At 41.1% G+C, this 11,371-nt stretch overlaps 1 pseudogene; it reads right to left on the bottom strand.

Annotated features, from left to right (window-relative positions):
- Positions 1–7,089: 7,089 nt before the first annotated feature.
- LOC121788586 lies at positions 7,090–8,657 on the bottom strand (annotated as a pseudogene).
- Between the last annotated feature and the right edge of the window lie 2,714 nt (positions 8,658–11,371).

An 11,371-nucleotide genomic window follows, 5' to 3' on the forward strand; every position in this document is an offset into this window, starting at 1 on the left:
GACCCTATCCATGGGAACGGGAGACGTCCCGTAGAATTTCCCTGCCATTGGCCATTCATGAGGTCTCTCCTCCACATTGGAATCAGTCGTGTTGATCCCAATGGCATCAACTCTCGTGTTGGACCCGACTGTCCCAACAGTCAATCCATTAGAGGATTCTATGGAGCCACTAAACGTGGAACCACTAGTTCCCGTGTTGGCCCCGAAGGACTCAACACTTGATCCGTTAGAGGATCTAAAGAAACCATTAATAATGGAACCGTCAGTTTGCGTGTTGGCCCTGAAGGCCCCAACACTCGTGTTGATCTCAAAGGACTCAATACACGATCCATTGGAGGATCTCGCGGAACCACAAAAAGTGGAACCGTCTTTCTTTGTGTTGGTACCAAAGGCCCCAACACCCGTGTTGACCTCGAAAGGTCCAACACTCGATCCTATCAAGGATCCCATGGAACCACTTAATGTGGAACCATCGGTGGCCCCAAAGGTGGATGCACCAGTCAACCCAAACGGGTTAGTAATCGCTCAAGGCACTTGGGTAATCAATGGTAATGATGTGGACTCGACGGGAGTCGTGGTCATGGCGTGGACCCGACGAGGACCCAGCGGGGAACGGTGGGCACGTCGGTGTTGGAGTAGGGGAAAGCGACGACGGGGAACGCAGTGACGGGATCCATCTCCACGCTAAGGTATTAGTTTCGAAAGTTTTAGATTCAAATTATAGTCCAATCTCCTTCTTCAACGGATAGTATATCTCGTCTTGCGATTGTTGGTTGAAAATTGATCAACTGTGATACAAAGATACACTAACCGGGCAATACAACCCAATGAAAAATGGAGAAATTAAACGGAATAAACTGAATTGAAATTACAAAGAAGAATTTGAAATAATAAACCGTAAAGATGTAAGCCGAGTTGAGGAGTCCTCTTTCCGCAAGACGAGATACGCCCCGGTAGTGCTCTCGGTTTGGCGTGTCGTCCCCAAAGATAAAACGGCTTCGTCTTGTTCGTTGCAGCACCGCAGACGGAACAAGCTCCGGTGAACTAGATGATGGCGAGGGCAGAGTTTCGACTGGAAGACAATGCAGAGAGAGCTATTCAAATGTGTTGTGTGTCTAATTGTGTGCAATGCATGAAGTGACAGCCTATTTATAGGCCAAGTCCACCCGCAGGAGCATTGTTGGAGTCAACAGCCATCATGTGTGCCATGATGGTTTGACTGTAACCGCCGGGGGTTACTGACTGGTGCACTAGTCAGTGGGAGCTGAAGAGACACGAGGCACCTGGACATGCCAACGGGGACCTTTTGACTCCCGTTGTAAGTCGGAGTCTAGCGGGGACCTTTTGTCTCCCGTTGTGCGTCGGGGTCCAGCGGGAACCTTTTGTCTCCCGTCATGCGTCAAGGTCCAGCGGGACCACGACGTGGACTAGGACCCGTCGGGGATAGCGTGGAGTTTGGGTTGGTCTAAAAAGAACAAGCGGGGCACGAACCACGCTCATCGACTAGCTCCAAAGAACAGTCCAAGACCACCCAAAGACCAATTGCCAAGAACCAAGATCCAAGGCACCCGGCACCCGGTGCACGGGTCACGGTGCACGGTGCGCTGCTCGCGGGCGGCGGCGGCGCGCGTGTGGGCTCTCTCAACCGTCTTACTCCACGATAATTATTACACATGATAATTCATCTGATTAAATACTTCATCAAAGAAGTTTATCATCCCGATGTGGAATAATTAACACCTAGTTAATTAATCCCTTAGTTTTTTCACGTAGCTCATTTCTAACTTTATTGTGACCAACTTTAATATATTATTTCTCACTCACCGGGAATCGGATTTGAGAAAATGAATATACTACGGTCATCTATTCGGAACGTAGATCGACGCTATTGCATTTAATTTCACAAAATTAAATGTCTTATAACATTTATTATTAGTCAAAAAATATTTGACTAAGCACGATTCCAACCTGCTACTCTAAAATGTAGTGCATTTTGGCTTGCGCTTGTTGAAATTTGACTGAGTTTGTGGTTTTCCTCGAAGAAAATTATTTAATTTTCTGTTCTGTATGAAATCGAAGAGAAAAATCGAATAATTTGTTTCCGTTTACGGATTTAGTTGCTGGATTTGTCTGATAAAAGTTACTTTGTGTTTTGGATTAAAAAAATATATCTGAGAAATGGGTGGTTTGTGTGAATGGAGGATTCTGTAGCTATAATGAGTTTATAAGTGGTATATGGCTTGGTTAAGCGTTTTATGGCTGAACTTACATATATTGTAACTTCTAGCAGCATGTAGTTAAAAACTTTATTCAGTTTGAAAGTGGTATATTAATTATTTTAAATACTAGTTTGCCACCTGTAACTGAAATGGGTTCACAATCACATTTGATATAACTTTAATTGTTATTGAAACTGAAGATGGGATCGATGATTTATGTGGGAAGATAATCCACTTGGTTGATTTCAGGATTTTAGGGGAAGTTGTTTTAATGCTAATGTATATGTGTGTGGCTTCAGGAGGTGGCTCAAAGATGAACAAGATGATCCAAGATTTGGAAAGGAAAGAGACAAGTTCATTAGAGCAACCACTACGCGTCCCGCGCGCGGCTCGCGTTCCGTCCCGGAGGGACGGTTCTGCCACGGGACGCGTTGCAACGTTCGTCCCGTCCCGTAGCCAGTCCCCAGCCCGTCCCGTAGCCCGTAGCCGCGAGACAAGGGACGCGCCGTCCCGTCACGCGCCCGGGCGACGTGTCGCGCTCCCGATGCATGCGTGACGCCCACTCGTTGGCCCGCGAGTGGGCGTCGTCACGGATGACGCAATAATTCGTTTTTTTTTTTAATTCGAATTTTAATAAAAAAAAATAATTTTCAAACGGTAATGTTACCGTTAATTTTTTATTTTCTTTTTTTTTATTTTTTTTATTTATTTACTCTATAAATAATCATATTTCATACTAATTTCACACACAAACACACATCTATTCCTCTCAAATACTCTCTATAACCACTCCAATTTCATCTTAAATCAACTCAAACAAATGGATCCTTTTGAGCAAATGCGTCAACTAATGGACAATCACTTGAAGAAGATCGACGCGAAGTGGAGCGCATTCGTCAATACAAGAATGGTTGTCTATTCGGGCAAGGACACGCGACTCTAGCGCCCACGCCCAACTCCAAGAGGATCTAATTGAGCACATTTGGAAAAACTTTGGCGGAGAAAATTAAATTATGTCATTTTTATTTTTTTTAGGATTTTAATTATGTCCATTTTCTATTTTTTTGAATTTTAATGTTGTTTTAATTTAATAAAGTGTGTTTGTTTTAATTGAATTAGGTTGGAAAAAAAAATTAATGAATAGTAATTTACGGGACGGTTAAGGGACGGAGTGTTGCAGGTTCCGTCCCTTGGTTAAGGGATGGAGGAATAAAGTACAGTGGGACTCTCAAATAGTAGTTTAGGGACGATGGGGGACAACGTAGTTGATGCTCTTAGATTAGGAAGGAACAAGATTGTAGATGATAAATTTGCCAAAAACGATCCCACCACTATTTTGGCAGATAGAAGCTACATGCTTAGCTATTTTTTTATTAACTAAGTTTTAGAATTGCACTGATGCTCAATATTATTATTATTAAACGTTGATGTTCTAAGTAATATATGAGTATTGGTGTATCTGTTGTTATTTTTATTTGTTGAAAAATTATCTTAATAGGGTGGATAAAAAATAAAATAAATATTACCAAAATTTGTACAAAACTTTAGTGGCGGATGCATTCTACCACTAAATAACATTATATGTAGTGGCGGAATAGTGGCGGATTCTCAGTGGCGGAACTTGGCGGAAACAAGTTCCGCCACTAAATATAGCTCCCAAAATCTGCCACTATTTTAAATTTTTAGTGGCGAACTATTTTCCGTGGGTTATTCGCTACTACGTTTCTATGGTGGAAAATTTTTCGCCACATATTTTAGCGGCGAAGATATTGCTGCGGTTTTGTTCCGCCACTAACTGGTTTACTGGCGGAAAAATGAGATTTAGTGGCGTATATTTCCGCGACTAATAAGCGATTTTTTTTGTAGTGGTTAGTCCACTATTGTGCGACGAGCGAGAGGTCGGGCGGCGGGCGCAGACTTCGGGCGTTAGCCGGTCGCTCGCCGCCTATTGTACGGCAAGCGGCGAGCGATCGGCTAACGCAAGGCGGGGAGCGATCGGCTAACGCCCGCAATTAATTTTTATCTATTTCAACTCTAAATATACGTCTCGTTGCACTTTTTTTTTATTGTATTGTGTTTATTATTTTTATTTTATTGAATTATGTTTGCACTTTCTCCGTTTTTTGTCCAATTTTAATTTCGTATTTATCAATTTATTTGCTGGGCTAGGACGTTGGCTTGGCTATTGCTAGCCTATTGCTAGATTGTTGCTTGGATAGGGCAGTGGCTAGGCTGTGAGAAGGGCATGATGATATGATAGGAGAAGTTTTTGGCCAGACTATTACTAGCTTATCTTTATTGTGGATGCTCTTATGATTGTAGTTTGTTGTATTAGGGACAATAGTTGTGATCTGGTTGTAGGTAAAAGATGTGTTTGATTTGATAGATAATATAAATATTACTACTATTGATGCACTCACTTCTTCCTTTAAAAATAAAAACTCTTTATTTTTTGGATTTATCTGGTAAAAATAGAAACTTTCTATTTAAGTAAATTTTTCTCTCTTTAATGAGGCTAGTCTCATGTTCCAGTAACACATTTTTCTTTCTATCTCTCTTACTTTATCAGTTTTGTATTAAAACTCGTGCTGATTCAAAAGTTTCTATGTTTAACATACGGATAAACTATTATTAAAGATAAATAATCTACCTAATTTTGGGTTGATAAATTCGAATTAAATCATGTGTGGGTGGAATCATGCAAACCGATTATTGTTGAGCAAATGCAAACTCATTATTTGACGATTTGAATTGTTTTATAATCATACTTTATCACTTAAACTACACACTTTTGTAATAATAAAATTTGGTGAATTGGACCAGATATCAAACTGTCCAGGTTCAAGTCAATATCTAATCTCGCACTCTCAAGAAAATGGGCATGTAAAATTAGTCTGTAAAGTCATTAATTTTCAAAATAGTTTGATTTTTACCGTAAACTTTAAATGTTGCATGAAAAATACCGAATTGTGTAAATTACTCATCCGACCAGGCCCGATAGATTTCCGACACAAACTTATCCTACGTGGCGTGCCGAGGGCGTGACTTGGCAAAACTCCACTAATTCTAATCATTTCTCTTCTATCTTTGCAATTTCTGACTCTGAACTTATCACAAACATACAAGTAGCACAAATGAAAACATACAAATCAAATCTAGCATACAAATTGATATAAACATACAAATCAAATTCCACATATCGAATTCAGCATAAAAGTAACATTAATTCCACAATTCGAATTGAACCCTAAATTTGTCATTTGCCAAGTCACGCATACAGCGCGCCACATAGGATAAATTTGTGATGGAAATCTATCAGGTCGGGTCGGATGGGACATTTACACAGTCCGATAAAGTTTATGACTTTTTATGCAACATTTAAAGTTCACGTGAAAAATCAAACTATTTTGAAAGTTCATGACTTTAGATGCAATTTATTTTTTTTTTATATAAGAAGTTAATCATCGATTTAATTGCGGATGATTTCATATCAATCCAATAATTAAGGTCGGACCAAGACAAATTAAATATACTCCATATAGCAACCAGTCATAGCAGAGACTGAGTCTTAAGTTTTTGCTAATCTAACATTTGAGTTAAAATTTGTTTTTCTTGTGCAGTGTTTCTTTAATTAGGAAAATTCGGGAAAGATGAGAATAAGTAGCACGTAATATGCTGGTCTTAAATGTGGCATTTAATATTGTGCTAAAAATTTGACCAATTAATACCTTGGACTGTGTTGTGGTTGGTTAGCCATAAAATTATATAAGTCAGGGTTAGGATTTAGGGTGATAAGTATCGAAACACTGATTATATCCAATTTATAGTAACAGAAAATAATAAAAATATCAATTTCTATATATATATATATATATATTGTGATTTTTTGTGTCTTTATGGTACCTTACTGAAATAATATTGTAATTATATGAATAATTATATGATACTCCATTTACTAAAGATTACTCTATATAAAGTAATTTATGATATATCGTGTATACACCAACATCAACATACATACTAAAATGATATGTGCCGTAATTTATAATATACCACGTATATACCATCATTAATATACATTTTATAAACTATATACATCTTGAATATCCCATGTATATATACCATCATTAATTATACATTTTATAAACTATATACATATTGAATATCGAATATATTTATATATATAAACCATCCATTCCAAACTATTTCTATATTCCTGGTTGGATTGTCCTAAATTAATTATTTTTTTTGGTTTAGCAAAAAATTTATTTGCTTTCTCTCTTCTACTTACTTTTTTTTTCTTTTTCTTTTAATTCTCTTTTCATTTTACCTTAAAATATTCATCTCTCCGTCCCATAAGAATATGCACTCTTTCCTTTTTAGTCCGTCCCACAAGAACATACATTTTTCAATTTTGAAAATTATTTTCTCTCTAATGAGGTGGGACTCATTCTTAACTAACAATACTTTAATTAGTTTTTCTCTCTACCCCTATCTTATTTTACCAATTCTGCATTAAAACTCGTGTTGTACCTAAAGTATATATTATTTGGGGACGGAGAGAGTAATTCTTTAAATCTCGTGCAAAAAATACCATAATTAAATTGATGATAAACTTTCTTATAATATACTCTCTTCGTCCTAATATATGAAACATTTATTTTCGATAAATAATTTAATATAGTGTTGTTTGGTAAATTATTGAAGAAAGAGTTAAATAAGATAAAGAAAAAGTAGAGATAATACTATTTTTATATTTAAAAAAATAAAATGGCATTTAACGAGATGGAGGGAATATTTTATTAATGTAGTGGAGTACTATCTTATCGGTAAGATACCAAAAATAAAATACTAATCAGAAAGAAATATATTCAGTATGAATGAACAATTTAAATTAAATCAGACACTCTAGTACAGTAACAGTAGCCTATTAAAATAAAATACAAAAAAAGGGACTACTTTAGGAAGCTTCCGGTTTGAGGTCCTTCCACAGTGAGACACGAGTGTCTGTTTCACACGTGGCTCATCTAATACATACACGCGCCTCTACACCAAGATCTAATCCTCTGCGGCGCAGCCCACCATACAGCTAGCATGCATCAATTAAGAAGCTTCCGATTTCTTTCGCGAGCTGCTCCGTGTCAGCCACGACGAGTTCCGTTCATCGCCGCTGCTGTCTTCATCCATCGGCTCAGATTTGATATCACCCAACGGCTGCTGCAGCTGCAAATCCATCTCCGAACTCCCCTCCCCCTCCCTCCCGCGCTTCATTCCAATTGGCACGCCGAACAAATCTCGCGCTTATTTCCTCCGCAGCCGATCTGATACGGCTCTCCTCCGCGCCGTCCGCCGCCGCCGCCACCACCGTCTGGATCTCCTCGCAGAATTTCGTCATCGGAAGCAGATCTAACGGCTTCATCGAGTTCTCAGCCACGGAAAGCTGCGTTTGTTGGTCGCTGCTGCTGCTACTGCCGCTCTTGTTGTAATTCGACATCAGAGCGAAAATATTGTTGCATAAATCCTTCATTAGGCTCAGCTCTTTGTTGAGCTGCGAGTTCTCCTTCCTCAGCCTCTCGTTCTCGTCGATCAGCTCCGACGTGCCGCCGCTAAACTCACGTGCCATCGCCGGTGAATTGGAGGAGGAAATCACCTGCTCCTCACCGGAATCGGACGGAGACACCGTCCTTAGCGCGGATATTGTTGGTATCACCGCCGCGACCGCCGCCACTACGGCCGGAGACGACTGAGCAATTTTCCGGCGCTGAATATCACACAATAGCTTCTTCTCGCCTCTCCGAAAGCAATCGTTAGAGAATTCCCACCGGTCCGGCATAACCTTCCTGAATCCCTAAATTCAACAATTTTTTTTAATCGTCAACAACAGAAAACACACAGGTGAACAACAAATCCAGATTATCCGAGCTTACGTAGGTGTTCAACTGGCGAACAAAACTGGAGAAATTATTGTGCTTGAAATACTTTGGCAGCAAATCTCTGGCGAACTCCGTGGGATTCCAAACGATAAAAGCAGATCCGTCTTCGTTCCAGGAGATGATGTCATCGATCGCCTGGTCTTCCACGAGCTGATACGTCTTTGTGAGAAACGGCGTCGGAAGAGAGCGCGGTGCATCGCCGGCCGTCGATTCACCGCTGCCGCTCCGATCCCCTGGTGGCAGAGCCATAACGCCGCCCACCTACACCGCACCAAAACCTATCATCAATTCATAGGCAACAAAAACAACGCAGCTAAATCAATCACAAAAACCGGATAGTATTATACTTGCAGGCGTTAATTCGGTTGAAATCTAATTTTCCAGAGGGAAAGCGCCAAGGTTGTGTGGTAATTCCAGAAGGTTCTGTGACAAATAAACGTAGAGAGAGAGAGAGAAGAAGTAAAAAAAGAGCAAATATTGATGTGGGGATAGAGAACAAAAATGGGAAAATAGTGAGAGAAAAGATAACAGTGCAAGAGAAGGAAACAACGAGATGTTTCGTGGGCATGCGTACGTGGCGATAGGAGAGTGGGTAGAAGAAGACAGCTCAATTAAATCTGAGGAGCCCAAATTTCTTGAACGTTTTATGCTAATTTAAACCATTAATCCTTCTGTCCGTGAATAGGGGTCTCGTTTTTCCATTTTAGTCCGTCCGCGAATAGGAGTATCGGTTCTTTTTTACTATAAATGGTAATAGGGTCTTACCTTCCACTAACTCATTCCACTCACATTTCATTTAAAATTAATATATACAAGTGAGACACATATTCCACTAACTTTTTTCTATCCACTTTTGTTAACATTTCTTAAAACCCGTGTCGCCCATAAATGGGACTCCTAATGGCGGACGGAGGGAGTATTAATTAGAAGCGTAACAACTAACAACGGTATGTACATAATGTTTCTTATGGCATGCGCAACGCTCTCACTTAACCGTCCTTTAAATTACTATTTATGGGTCACATTGTACTTTTTTACTCCCTCTCTTAACTTAGGGACGAACCTGCAACCCTCCGTCCCTTAACCATCACTTAACCGTCCCTTAAATTACTATTCATTCAATTTCATTTTTATTTTTATTTCCAACCAAATTTAATTAAAAAAAACACACTTCATTAAAAATAAAATAAAATACAAACAAAATAAAAATACAACCTAAAATTCAAAAAAAATAAAAAAAATACATAATTAAAATCCTAAAAAAAAAAATGACATAATTTTAAAATACAATTTGTAGAAAATAAAAAAAAACTACTCCGCCGACGAATCATCCCCCGGAGGCAGTGGATGTGCACTGAAGCCGTGAGTAGGCGGAATGTCAAGTTGTGTCGCCACATAAACGCAATTCCGTTAAGATAGGCTTGGTATTGGGAGGCGTCATGCGGAAAGTGTCCGCCATTGTGGCGGTCATGTACATGGACATAAGGGAGTTCGAGGGTCCCCCCTGAGGCCGAGCCCACCTGGCTTGATTCGGCTCGGCTCCTCCTCCCTCTAGTCGTCTTCGCCGCATTTCTCCCTTGCGGCCGACGGCGCCCACGGGAGGACCCATCGGCATCGTCTGCCGGGGCCTCAACCTCCTGCGAGGCAAACTCTTGTGGCCCGCTGCCCCGAACCGCCCTACCAGACGAGTATTGGCCACCCGCCGTGTGCTTCGTTGCGCTTCGAGGTCGAGCCCGAGCTGGACCGGAGCACCGCCGACCCACCTTTCCTCCTCCTTGACGACCTCCCAAACATCGACATATTTGAATTGTTTGTCGGTGTCGTCGAAGTAGACCCGCAAAGCCGACCTCAGAATGTCGGCTCCCGTGGCTCCGCTTTGGTAATGAGCCGCTTCATTCTTGTGGATGGCGTAGAATCGTTTGACCTCTCTGTCGACTCAGTCAAAATGAGCGCGGAGCATCTTATATGTGCGGCGGCGGGACCCCTTCGGCTTAATCTCGTGGTAGGCCTTGGTGACCTTTTCCAGAAGCACTTCCGGGGTTGTTGATTCCAGACGATGGGGAGATGCTGATCCGGGCGTTGTACACCTCCAGCGTTTCTTTCTGGCCGTACGGATGCCGGCCTAGATCCTCCTCCTCGTCTGCCTCCGCCTCCGCCCTGGAGCTTCCACCGCCTCGGCCTCCTCCCCCGCCTCGGCCTTCTTCCGGAGTGGGATCAACGGAATAATCTTCCCGAATATGAGATAATCCCTGTGAATACCTCGGGGCGGGGGGACGGGAGTATGCATCCACATCAAAATGGTGGTTGGTACCCCCCCGGCGTCGACAAAACCCTAGGTGCCCAGCGTCGACGAACCGAAACCACCACCGAGGACATTGTACATGCCCCCAGTCGCCGAACGTGTTGATGTCGAACCCGCCGGAGCCGCCACCGCCAGAGTTTTCGTCGCGGATATTTTTTGTGATGAGAGGTTATATGAAAATGGAGAGGAAATGGAGATGATTTAGGAAGAATATATGTGTATTTGTGTGTGAAATGAGGATGAATTAGGAGTATTTATAGAGTAAAAAAAATATAAAAAAAATAAAAAAATTGAAAAAACGGTAATATTACCGTTTTTCATTTTTAAAATTTTTTTTATTTAATTCGATTTTTTAAAAAAAATGAATTATTGCGTCAGCGTGACGATGCCCATTCGCGGGCCAGCGAGTGGGCGTCACGCATGGCGCCGGAGCTCGCCACGTCGCCTCGGCGCGTGGCGAGACTTCTCGCCAACCGTCACGGCGTGACAGAACGCGGAACGGGCCGGGGACAAGCTGGGGACGAGACGGGGTGCTGCAACGCGTCACACCGCCATTCCGTCCCTTTGTGACGGAATACGGGCCACCCGCGTTACGCGTCGCGGGTGCCCTTATATTACTACTATTGTTTATTTTCTTTTTGTGTACATTCAAGAAATATCTGCATAAGATATTTGACTGGAATCAATAAAAAAAGAAGTGCATAACCCTTTTCGAATTCAATTTGACCTGATGACCTTTGGACCGAAGAAAGTGATCATTTTTAAGCAAATTTATCTATGAATACAACATGGAGAAATAGAAAATAAACTTTACATCATACACTTAATACGTTCTATATTCAAGAAGAATGTCATGATTACAATATTTTGGTTTCAATAAAAAATGATTAATAATAGAGTGGCATTTGTTTATACTT

The sequence above is a fragment of the Salvia splendens genome, unplaced genomic scaffold (genome assembly GCF_004379255.2).
Source record: "Salvia splendens isolate huo1 unplaced genomic scaffold, SspV2 ctg1088, whole genome shotgun sequence".
Taxonomy (NCBI): Eukaryota; Viridiplantae; Streptophyta; class Magnoliopsida; order Lamiales; family Lamiaceae; genus Salvia; species Salvia splendens.